Source organism: Hippoglossus stenolepis, chromosome 18 (genome assembly GCF_022539355.2).
Source record: "Hippoglossus stenolepis isolate QCI-W04-F060 chromosome 18, HSTE1.2, whole genome shotgun sequence".
Lineage (NCBI taxonomy): Eukaryota > Metazoa > Chordata > Actinopteri > Pleuronectiformes > Pleuronectidae > Hippoglossus > Hippoglossus stenolepis.
This window is the reverse complement of record NC_061500.1, coordinates 8261077-8271080: the sequence shown is the minus strand read 5'-3', so window position 1 is coordinate 8271080 and position 10004 is coordinate 8261077.

Genomic DNA, 10004 nt, shown 5'->3' with positions numbered 1-10004 from the left:
CACACACCAACACACAACCTTATGTTTGCTCACACACAAGATCTCCGGATCGACAGTCAAGCACTTGTCTGACAAGGCAACACTGGAAATTTTAGACAGCTACCCCTACCTGCCTGCCGAACCTGAGACTGAGTAGTGCCGGTGGTTTTTGGTTTCTTTTGTCTCCTTTCAATTTATTTGCCTGAGTCAATTAATGCTGCTTCACAATTTGAATTTTGACAGAAACAATGTTCTCTTTTGGATTTTCACCCCCAACAATGGTGACCAGTGAGCGCACCTGATGAGAAGTAGAGAGAGGCTGTATTTCTGGGGGCAAAAAAAAAAAAAAAATGTCAGTCGACATGATGTCACAGGGTTTCTGCCTAAAAGAGGAAACTGCCACAGTCTAAAGCTGAAGTGAAATAATGTTTTCTTTTTCTTCACTTTTTTACACACTATTTCTGTTTCCCCCTGGTTGACTCTCTAATGTTGTTCTGTTCCCCACTTCCTTTTTATGTTTTTTGTGCTTAAAAAAAAAAGAATATGTCTCTCTAACCTGCCTTTTACAGCGGGTCACTGACTTATCTTACCAGGAGTGTTATGCTCGGTAGAGTCAAAAGTATTCTTTATGATCATTCCAGTTTCCAGCAAGAGACAACAAAAAACAGTGCCAAGATCAGTTTGTAAATAAACCAGATCCCATCCATTTACATTACATTATTTTATTTTATTTTATTGTTTTTATGGAGAAATACATTAAAACATGCATGATTTTGTTACTTTGGGATACTAATATATTTTCTTTGGGATTATGTTCCTCTTTTCTTAGGTTTAAATAATATATTCCCAAAAATATATATAAAAGTCAAACACTGTGTACGAGTGTACAGTTGTCAGAGAGGAATCTATTGAAAAGAATTATACGAATAAAATAACAGTGATTGTGATGTTATGATGATGGGGATGAAAAGGATGATGATTATGATGATGATGATGCTGATGATTACAGTGACGACACAGAAAAATCTCACTACAAAGTTAGCATGAGATGAGAAAGTGGATCAAAAGGAGAACAAGACTGTAGAAAAACATGAAAAACGAAGATGCAAATCTAGAAACCTTCAATCTTCCTTGCATTACCTAAGTGGGAATTGTTAAACAGTCAGTCAGTATGATGTGTAAATATACGGTAAGGTACACTCTTTGTTCAAACAAAATGAAAAGAAAGGTTGAGTTGGGATGCTGTTTGAGAGATAGAGAGAGAGAGAGAGTGAGAGAAAGAGACGGAGGAAAAAGAAAAAAAAACCCTCTCCACTCCTCCTCTTGCCCTTTCTTTTCAGTTTCAGAGGGTGATGTGCAAACAACCCAGCTAAGGGCTTCAGGCTTGACTTCATGGGATGTCCACTTCAACAAAAGACAAAACAATTAAAAGAGAAATATAAAAAGAACAACAACTATGAATAAAACAACTTATGCAAATTTCCACGGTGTAGTAAATGTGTTTTTGGGGGTGGTGAAGAGGGTTTTCAGGGTGTTCTCCGGCCTCCTGCGTCACTAATCCTTCCTATTATTTCATAAACTTGCCGCTTTCAATGATCCGCAACTTGGAAGAGAACGTTTCGTCCAAAATCCTTGCTTCTGTCCTCATGACATAAAAAGTGTTTGTCCTCGCCGTACAATGTGGCCGCTGGAGCAAGAATAATTCGGACATAGAGTATGCAATTAAATTACTCCTGAATGAACTTGGCCTATGTGTGACGGGGTGACAAGCGTACAGTGCCATACAGATTCCACTCTAATTAGTTTATAAACCCCAGCTGACCCGACATGTCAGCTGACGGGTTTGAGTCCCCGTTCTCTGTCTTTTAAAAGCGTTCAAATTGTCACGAACATGATTTCTTCCAATGACGAATTTATCTGATGTCTTTTCGGGGGAAATGTCAACCATTAGATGAAAGCTGAGATGCTGTTATGTCTTAAGCTCTTCACAAGCTCTACATAAAGGGTCTTTCAGTAGTGTCTTCACAAAGACACGCAGACGAGACATGACACCACATGTGGCTATGATCAAACATCTGTAGCACGACAATATTTCCAAGCACTGCTAGCTCGCTGTTATGCTCATATGCTATTGATTATTTTTCATGTTTTGACATTATTTAGTATTGATGAAAAACATTACAGCATTGCAATGCTACGTTTTTTTTTAACATAATTATTTTCTACATATTTCTTCAATCTAATATGGATTAACATCCTCTCTTGGGGTCATGGGGGCTCTATGTGGATTGATTTAAGCAACACTGGGAATTTGTTTGTGAGATGAACATAAATAAAACACAGAAGAAGGGAGAGTTCCGCTGCAATCATGCCTTGTGACTATCATGTGGTCCCATTCTGTAACCCATTCTGAGTTACAGAATGGGAGAATAAACTGCTAAAAACAAAATGAATCAAACAAAATAATCAAAGGAGGTACAGAAACGTTCTCTATTTATTCATCCAGATGAACCAGAAAGTAAATAAGAGGAATTTGTAGTTTTTTTAAAGGGCAAAGTGGTCGGTCTAAGGACTGCTTGTCACATGGTGGTGCTACGCAGCTGATGTTGATGCCACTGACTGATTCATTGCAGGGGCATTTTTCATAGAGGTAGCTTATAAACAGTCTAGTTTGAGAATCAACACAACTATGAAAAAGAGACAGAAATAAAAGTAAACATCCCATGTTACACATCATCAGAGCAATAATAATGTAATTTATTTCAAATACCTCATAGTGTTCACTGTGGAGGGTGTGTTTTACAAGCATTAAACCTTAATGAGCAAATACAGACTTACAGTTTCAAAGAGAATATTTTCACATAGAACTAGTATGTCACTCAGTAGAGCGCATATCTCTGTCAAGGCCCAACAGCCCCATTATGAAACCACATTTAAATTCACTAGAACTGGATTTTTATTTTAATCTGCACCAAATTGCACAGACTCATAAATATCCTTCCCCTTTCCGTGCCAGATTTTTTAAAATCAAGACCAATGAATTATTCTCTGACAAATCAAGAAAAATTTCAAAAGCCTTAAGGTAAGTGAAAAAAAAATCATGGATCCGCCTCCTCATCCGGATCCACCAAAAAATTCAGCGGGTTCTTCCCTGACCCATACCGCATTCTACTAGAAGGTTTTGTAGTAATCCGTCAATAAATGTTTGCATAATCCTGCTAAATAACAGACAGACAAACAAACAAATAGAGATGAAAACAAACGTCCTTGGAGGAATTTAACTAGAAGGTCGATCAAGAGAGAGGGCACGTCCCTGCTAAGGATAAGGCTATATCATCATATCGAAGCAAGTGTGATATGATGTTAATAAGCCCTGATCAGAATTAGTTCTGCCTTTACTTTTAGATTTTGGAAACGTCAAAACATTTTTCACTGTCGATGTCAGATTTAAGCTGGAGCCGGTCCAAACCCAGATTTATCATCAGTATTGAGACTTCCAATATCTAATAAGGAGAAGAGATTGAGGGCATTTCTAAAAAGTAGTTCACAAACAACCATGGGCACAAACAGAAATTCTTGGCCCTATGAAGACAGTTGTGAAACAATAAATATCTATAATCCCTGCCATGTTCTGTGGCCCTGTCTATTTCTAGGACTCGTGAATCATTTAGACATTTGTAAAAAAAAAAAAGGTCCTTGCCACCAGCCTTTTACTGTTAGCAAATTCCACAAATCTGCTTTCCTGGAAGACTTTTAGAATCTCATCTCCTCTTTTCTTCGCCTCTATCCGCTGTCAGATCAGCTATTTACCGCTTTAAATCCACATCTCTGCTTCTGACCCACAGAGGCTCGTCTCGATCCTCTGCTCTCGACTTGGCACCACTCCCCCTCTCTTCGCTCCAGAAAGAGGAGCGATGAAAGCCGAGGATCATCCTGCAGGCTACCCTCTGGTCACTGTCTCCTCCACTGACCCCTCTAACATGAGCTTAATGTCTCCTTCATCCCATCCTAAATGAAGTCCTAAAAAAATTCCCATGGGTGGACTTATCTTCTGCCTTCCGTGAACCCGCTCCCTTCTCTTCCCCTCGCGGACCATCACTGCTGATCTGCTCTACTTCCTGACTGATATCATCAACCCCTCCCTGACATCTGGCTGTGAACCATCTGTCTTTGAGGCAGTTAAAGCCACTGTCCTCTCTTGACCCGTTTGACATCTATTAAAGTCTCCTGTCAAACCTTTCTTACCCTCTATGCTACCGCTGCATGTAGTTTTAATCAATCCACACATTGGATCCTATCTAACGCAGTGTCATTGTTAGAACCATGAATGATTAAGAGATAAAATATTGCTGAATTTTGAATTTTTAAATTTAAATAATGTTAATTTATCAATGTGCTGGTCTAGATTAGTGGATTTTTAAAAGGAAGTGATGTGTGCCTGTGCTAAAACTGCATATTAACACAGCCAGAAGCCAGTGAGCTGTGAGAAACAGAATTACAATCAAGTCTTTGAAGTGTAGGCAATATTATATCAGTGATTTATGCACGATATCCAAATTCCAAGTTTTTTTTTACTAACATTTGCTCAAATGAAGTTATAGACCAATTTAAAATCTTATATCTTATTACGTCTCAGATGTTGAAAATGTGTTGTGTACTGAAATAATTCCTTTTATACACAGCCAATTTGAGACCTTCTCTGCAGGCTCAGTTGTTGTTTTGTTAGGCCTCCTCTTGTGCCAGCCGGATATGCCAGGAGACTGCAGGCCCCGCAGACAGTCTGGCCAGTGAACCATCTACAGTCTTCCTCTGCAGCTATCTACACTGAATGTAACCGTTGTCTTGAGCATTTCTCTATCGACCCCAATCACACATGGCTTTTGTTCTCTTATGTGCTCCCTCTGAAAGTGACGCTCGCAGGAACAGTTGGCCCAGGACTAAACCTCTCGCTTGATATCATTAACAGCAGAACAATGTTCGCTGAAGTTGCGTTGCTATTGTGTGTGAAACAATACCAGGAATCTCTGCTGAAGCCTGGATGCTCTGAAAACAGTGGTCTACCTTACCTGACCTCTGGTGAAGCCAAAAACTTTGATCAAGTCCATCTTACAGAGCTTTGCCGCATCAGTTAAATATGTGTGCCAACATTCTTCTGCTGAATCAAAGGATATCAAATGTGACTTATATTTAACTCAGCAGCGAGAGGTTGTGTGTGATGGCACATGACTGATCAGGAAATACTATCATAACAATAAGACTAAGGGTTCAGGCTCAGTCATATTGGTGTTTAGAGATTTTGGGGATTCAATCAATCAATTCAATTCATTGAATGATGAGGGTTCAAATTAGTTTTAAAGATTTAAATGAGCAACATTAGAAAACAAAACCAATGCAAAACTACGGCATTATGTGGAACGGATATCAAGGCCCGACAGACAAACAAAAAAACCCTCCTTGGTAACCAGTGGTATCAATCAGGCTCTGCAGAGTTGGCAGTGATTATATATAATACCAATTCAATCATGATCCTCAAGCCTAACAAATACAGTGGCCAAGAAAGCTAAATGCATCACAGCTTAAGAAAACACATGATGAAAAAATGTGGATACATAAGACTCACTTGAGAAACAGATTCAACAGCAAACAGATTGTGGAGGGCGGAACTGAATTCCACAGAATCTCTAAAAAGATTTATTTCAAAACAACTTTATTTGTCCCCGGAGGACAATTCTAATTAATAGATTCCGACTGTCCTGGCAGTGGCACCAACAAACCCGACACAAGCAATATGAACTGAATACTAGAGTATTAAATCTGTATTTCTCCCTCTTTTATTCCATATTTCAACACTCATTACTCCCAGTGAATGAATGTGTGGTTATCTGAATATGAAGCTTTCATGTTCTCAGTTATCTTTTCAAATGATCACACTAAGACTTCTGAAGTAAAGTTTCTGAAAATGAACAGCATGCAATGTCATACGGATAATACTGTGATATGTTCCCGTTAAAAGATAATGGGGGATTCAGTGATATATTAGTTGTATCATCTGCCAATCATGGGTTCAGGACAGTGTGACATGTTCGGGTGGCACGGGGGGTTCAGGATGTGAGGCGTGTTCTTTCAGTTTTCTTTCATTCTACAGATGAAAAGCACCCGACTGTCATTGCGGCACACCGTGTCTCTTCAGCCTCCCTGTGCCTCTGTGCCTACTCTTTTCAGCAAGGGAAAAAAAAGATTCATCTTGGCACTTTTTTTTTTTGTGATATTTTATAAACAGCTTGCTCTGTATTCACTTGCAACACAACTCAGAAATGTAGAGGGTAAAATATCATTTGTGGCTTATCTGTATCGATTACTGCATCATCCGAACTGTTTGGATGTTGATAGAAAAGCCTGTGGAAACAAATATACTGCCTTAAGTTAACTCCACCTCATTTGCTGCTCTGCCTACTGTATACAAACACACTGCATTGCCCTTATTGACTGCCTGCGAGGCTTTGTGCATCTGCTGTTCTGGGCGTGAACTGGTGTGCCACTTTTTTCTACGAGCATGATCCTGATTGGCTACGGTCCTCGATTAACTCGCTTTTCGTGACTAACTGACACATCAATGTGCATATGCATGTTATACTACAGCAGCTCGGAGAGCGGCGTTCAGGCAGAGAAGCAGCAGTTGCTTTGCATCAATCAGTTTCCTCTAGTTAAAACAGTGCCAGCTGTCCAGATGAAGACCTGACCTGTTTGAGGGACTTCTGACTCAGCCCCTTAACCCAAATCCTCATTCTTATCAACTTGTATTAACTCTATTACTGAGTCTTGTTTTAGATTTGTTGATGGGTGCATTTTTTTGGGGGGGGGGGGTCTGAAAGGTCGCCTCTTAAAGCCCCCCTGAGGAAGTTATATAAGTGTTTGCACAAACTCATGTTGAAAGAAAAAACGGCCAATGAGAAAACTCCAACTATCTGTCATTACTTAGTCATGTAGGAATTTGGCTGACGGATGGGCGTAACTCTGTCACTCAAACATTGGCGTATGCATTAATGGCTTGTTTTTGTACAAAAGTAGGGTTACAGGTTATATCAGGCTTTGGAAAAACAAACAATACTTTCTAGCAGGATAAGTAAATTATAGGCTTTGATTTTTGATGAGATTAGATGAATATAAAGTTATCCTTCCAAATCAGAGGAGGGTGATACTATTTACTGTTTCACAAATGCAGCTTTTACAAAATTGAATTGACTGGTTCAAGGGCATGTTGCACAAGACCTGGTTGCACAACTTATAGAAATGTTGTTTGAACTGCTGGAACGATGGAACATCTTTCCGGTCAACTAATGTATATTTTGCATTAAGGAACAAAATAGATTATTCTTCAAACTCCGGGTAAATACAACACCTGATGACAGGAATCATTTCTTTATGATTACTGACTAACTCTCAAATATATAAATCCTCATTTCCATCCACATCAAGAACACAGATGCAACCCGTTTCCCAATTTATCTCCTTTTCCATCGTGACCCGCAATCCCATGACCCCTCGTAAAGACATGATACATTTCCAGCCTCTGTAAATCCTTTCATTGCCATTTGTTCCATTACTTCACAAAGATCACAAAGATACCATTTCAGAGGAGCAATCCACCTATAATTAATAGGCTTACTGGCTTCCAAATTCTGGGCAGTCTGCCCTTCTGCCATACTTTATTACACAACTCTAAAAATGCCTCTAATGCTTTATCACTAACACCATATGAGCTAACATTTTTGATCATTTTAGTCTTGATGTATGTGCATCTAATAATATTAAAACTTAAATTTATAACTGGCTATCACTCTAAATATTGTTAACTTTGTCCTTGTTGCTTTTATCAATGTCTTGTCTCATTGGACATTTCACAGGAGTATGTGGTAGAGCTAAAAAATATATATATATCTTTAACATTTAAAATAAAATATGTGGATCCTTGATATTTTGATATTCCAGACATTATCTTTTGACATATTCATTGTTAGAACGTTATAAAATGGAGGTTCTATGAAATACATTTGAATTTGTGTTTATACGACAGAGATATCTTTGTATATAAAAACCCCAATTCAAAATACAACTCCTCCTCAGCCACCAACCTAAGCGGTTTAAAGCAAGTCAAAATGTCTGCTGTGAGAAGGGCCTGTTTGTCTGAGAATACACACAACGACAGCAACAGAAATGGCTTCAAAATGGCTCCTGCATTATAAATCTGTTTATTTTAAAACCAAGCCAAATACTGAGTTTTAAAACTGATCTGTACAATATGTCTTTCTCTAATTGTGTGCTTTGTGCATGTTTCTAAAAAGCTGTTCATCACGTTGCCACATATTAATTGCAGGATGGTCACTGAGGGTCAGGCAGAAGCACTGGTTGGAGATACTGACTGGGTTCAAGTGAGTTGTTTTCACTGATGGTGGACATGAAATCCACAGACAGTGGGAGGACAAGGGGGAAGTCAAGTTTGGAGTCATGACTTTGTCTTTCCACGTGAAAACATCAAGGATTGCGATGAACGAACGCGTACGTTAAATGAATAAATACAATTTTCGAGAATTACTTTCTCATCAAAAGTAGGTTTTGACACAACTGATTTATTCAAACATTTTATAGGTTTTATTCATTTTGTCTCATATTATGTTATTTTCCTTTTTGCATGACATCATTATGAGATGCATATAAGTTAAAGTGCACTAAAACTCTCTCTAAATATCTTTACACATGTGTAAGGCCTTAAAATAAAAAGTCTGAGATACTGCTACACAAAAGAACACCACCACGTGCTGTAACCGTCCAGACATACGTCTGGATTGAATCCAGACATACGCATTTATCAGATTGTAGGAGGAAACCTTTGCACATGTCATCGGTGATTTATAGTTCAGGTACTGTATGTTCAGACTGCATGTTCAGCAAGTGGGACGGGTTCAGTTGAGGGGAGGAGAGGATGGTACATTAGGACACCTGTGCTTTCGCATTGTATAAAAGCATCCAGGGCTAAATCAATTCAAGGTGTCGGATTTAAAAGAAATGTCAGCATTTATGTGGAATCAGAATGAATAGGCAGTTTTTTTTCAATCGGTATAAAATAACCTGCAATTTGAAAATGGAAAAATGGTTTAAATGACAGGTGATAAACAATCTTGGGTACAAACTGCATTTTACATTCATTTTAGGTAAAGACATAAATGTTTCCCTGAAAATAATTCCCAAAGTAAATGATATTTGCCACAAAATAAAAAAATAAAAAACAGGAGAGGGCTGGAAGATAATGGGGGCTTAAAAGCAGGAGGTTAAAAAAAATGAAACTCAGGAAATTTGACTGAAATTGGTGCAAGATTGTTGTATCTCTCTCTCTCTCTCTCTCTCTCTCTCTCTCTCTCTCTCTCTCTCTCTCTCTCTATGCCATTAGGCAGTAAATGGTCTCCTCTCTGTGATGGAAGGTTTTCTTTTTCCACTGCTGCTAATAGCTGCTTCAATCAGAACTCTCTCCAATGAACTTTGGATCAGATGTGCAATCAGGGCAGATTTTACTTTGAAATCTTCTGAAACTCGACATACTGACAGTGGGGGGTCCATCATGAACAAGTATTAAAAAAAAACATGTATATAATATTCAATTTCTTTAAACCTCCTATTGTGTTGTTTGGAAATCAAGTCAAACGTCCATTATAAGTGTCATTAAACTTTCCAGGTTGTGACCAGGTTTTCACAAACAACAACAAACAACAATAATGTGTTGTTGTTGTTGTTGATTACTTCTAATGACTAAACCATGAAGCTCACCTCTCTGTAGCTTCGTCCACACGCGGACCCAGTGACAGCAGGTGAATCCCACCTGGGTTCACGTCAGGCTTCGGGCTCGCTGTCTTCCTGGGGGTCCTCTCTGTCCTGGTTAGCGTTAGCGTTAGCATCCCCGAATATAACACTCCCTCTGCGCCATGTTTCTTGACCTGAACTTGTAGAAGCTGGTTCTCCTGTGAAAGTCTCTT